We start from the raw sequence: 3207 nt of genomic DNA, 5'->3' as shown, positions 1-3207 counted from the left end.
GTGTGTGTGAGATGGGACCAGCCTGGGGGGAAGGGGTTTGGGCAGGTGACATCATTTTAAGCTAATTTTTCACACCTCTGGGTGGTGGGTGAACTTGGGGGACGGAGGAAGCAAGAGCCGCAGCCCTGCCGCGCGCCAGCCTAAGAAGAACCCCCACCCCGCCGCCCCCAGGTCTGAGAGTCAGGTCCCCTTGGCAGAGCAGAGTGAGGGTGAGCAGGTGCTCAAGGTGGACCGCGCGTAGCTCTGAGGGGCGAGGGGAACAGCTCCGTCTTTCAGGGGTCTTTTATTTTAAGCATATTGCAGCTGCAGCTTTGAAGTTTGCCGCCTCCACCTCACCCCTCATCCCAGGTTCTGGGGCGGGGCGGCAGTTTTCCACGCGGCTACCCGGGCCCTTACCAGCTGAGCGGAGGGGGCTACAGGGGCTGCAAGGGCTGGTAGTGGGTTTCCTGCAGGGGACATGGGGACTCCAGGGCTCTATGAGAGGGAGCGCACCCTGAAGCTCAGCCTTTCGGGAGCTCCGAGGGCTGGGGGAGAAGTCCGCGATCCAGCTTGGTGCTCCATCCTGTTTTCCTACCCTGCCACTTGGTGTTGGGTGACATTTTGCCTGTGCAGGGGTTTCACTGTCATGGAGCTAGCTGTGATGCTGTGAGGCAAATGGACTGTTAGGATGAGCTGGAAGAGAGAGGCGAGAGAGCTGGAGCTCTTCCTTTTGTGGCAGTGTTAACCCTATGGAGCCTGCTCCTTTGACACACCTGTCCACCTGGGTCACCATCTGTGGGCGCGAGTGGGGCTGCCTGGCCGAATAGCCCTGCCGGGTCTGGTGGTCCAAAGCCATACTTGCCCAGGGCATGCCAGGCCAGGAATGTGTGGACAGTAAAAGAGCAAAGCCCCAACTGGTGCCCCCTTAAGAGAAGGTTAAGCAGGCCCGGCCATGATGGTGCACAGTGTTGTAGCCAGAGTGTGATCTGCTCTTGAGTTTGGGAGCTCTTGTTTTATGAGGTTTTTATTTTGCAGTTTTGTGTCTCCTGGTCACCAGTTTGTTTTTTTCACAGCTGCTTGTGAGCAAGGCAAAGATAACAGCATCTAAAAATAGCCCTGCGGCTGGAGATGCAGCTTAGCTTGACCCCACTATTACAAGAATGGGGTCTCCCTTCCCGGTTGTGTTAGGGTGAGCCGAACTTGGGCCCCCAGACAGCGTGAGACCAGGTCCACACATCCTTAAGAGCAGTTCAGCATCTATTCGCAGGGCAGGGATGCTGTGGTGCTGGTCTGTGTGAGAAGGGCAGTAGCTCATCCATTCCTATGTGAGACCCAAAGCAACTGGGCTGCAAGATTGGGGGATGGGAGCCCAGACAGGGACCCCTCCCCACCCCCAGCCATTGGCATCTGCAGCTTTACATTCCCTAAGAGTTCCACCTAGCTATGTATACGGGGCTTCCTCATCTGTGCTTCAGGGGCTAGGAGGCCACTCCCCCGCCCCCCAAGGGAGTCTGGCCCAGAATACAGAGGGACCAGAAGGTCCAGGGTGGCACTTAAATCATATACCAGCTTCCTCAACAGTAGCTGGGATGCCATTCTTTCCAGATGGAAACCCCTGGACAGTTGAGTGATGAACCTCTTCCTGGTAATTGGGAGGTGCCCATTCTGTCTCAAGGGGGCTGTCCCCAGCTCATGGAGGTGCCACATGGAATGGAGCCAGGAACGGACTGAGGACTTTCCAGTGGTTGTAGTGGATGGTGGGAGCCCTGGTCTTCTCCTGTGGGTTGTGGATCTTGAGAGCCTGCTCGGCCTCTCCCATTATTTATTTTCAAAAGCCTTCATTTCCCCCATGTTCACCTTTTCTTTGGAAACAAAGGCGGCAAAGTCCAGCTTGAAGAAAAAATGCCCCCCTCTGTTCTTGATGGATTGAACTATGGTATTTTTTTGTTTTTGAAAAATGCACTGGTAATTGCTGAAAGAATGTAAATGCCTAATTATCTACAGTGAAAGAAACAAACTAAAGAGCGTGGGAATCTAGGAGGGAAGGTATGAATCCCCATCACCAGTTCTCTATTCAAGATAGAACCTATCAAGTAATTCTCTCCTCCCTTCCAAAGTGAATTTTGATTTTTAAAAGTTTACCTTTATTTTCTGTAGATCATAAATATGATCCCTGGGCAAATATTAAGATAGCTCGATTTGGGGGAGGGAAGAGACCAGGAAACTGAAAGCACCTCTGAGAAATCCCTCATTCCTCTAGTCATCTAGTAGGGACTTGAAAACAGTTGCTAGTTTATTTTTAAAATGTTCCCACCATCTTTGTGTTCCCTACAGAAGATGCGAAAGTACCGCTGATTCGAAGTAGCCAAAAGGCCTAATGCAACAGGAGCTAACTCTTTGGCCCACATAGAAGAGTAGATGGGAAGGCCAAGAGTTGGGATTCAGATTTTACAAAAATGTCATCGGCTTTGCTCTGCCTGTAGCAAATAAGAGGTCAGCAGTCCCTTGCTCTTACACAAAAAGGGGCTGCTTTCTCTTGAAATTCACAACCTGAACCAGCAGTCAGCTAAAGACCTGAGCATATTGGTCAGTGAAGGCCAAATACTGTAGCAAGCCCCAAATCTCAGGAGTTTAATGCAATGCAGTTCATTTCTTACCACATAACGTCTAATCAACTTTTGGCTTGTAATGATAAGGAACCTAGTCTTCTGCCTTCTTGTGGCTCTACTATCCCATAGAGCCTCGGAGTCCTTCCTGGGTTCCTCTGCATCTAGCCAACAGAAGGGGATAGAGAGAGCATGGAGGATTGTCCTGGAAGTAGCACACCTCCTCTCCACCCACATTCCGCTGGCCAGAACTCGATCACATGGCCATGTCTACCTGCAAGGGAGATTGGGAAATGTCTATGCCATGGCAAGAAGCCCTCCAGTGTGAAAGACACCCTTTTTTGGCTCTACTCTGGGATTTGGGTTTGGCTCTGGACAAGTCATGTAGCTAAATACAGAGCTCCATCTTAAAAACGGTGGTAATTCGTCCTGCCCTTTCCTGTCTCACAGGGATTTAGAAAGGTATAGAGATATAAAAGGCTCCTAGAGAGACCATCTGGCTTAGCCTCTTTAGGCAAGGTCATTGTCATTATCCTCATGTTACAAATCACTTGCCCAGTGTGACACAGCTAGTTTATGGCAGGGCTAGAATCCGAACCAGTTATATAGGATATAGTTTCAG

The 3207-nt window shown here is 50.8% G+C and overlaps 1 protein-coding gene across 2 annotated transcripts in view; it reads left to right on the top strand.

The window, feature by feature from the left end:
* Positions 1-3207, top strand: part of NHS (NHS actin remodeling regulator) — a 338321-nt gene that overhangs the window by 253488 nt on the left and 81626 nt on the right. The gene's annotated exons all lie outside the window — the stretch shown is intronic.

Source organism: Ursus americanus, chromosome X (assembly GCF_024610735.1).
Source record: "Ursus americanus isolate L20-20 chromosome X, mUrsAme1.1.p, whole genome shotgun sequence".
NCBI lineage: Eukaryota > Metazoa > Chordata > Mammalia > Carnivora > Ursidae > Ursus > Ursus americanus.
This window is presented reverse-complemented; position numbering and strand designations above follow the sequence as displayed.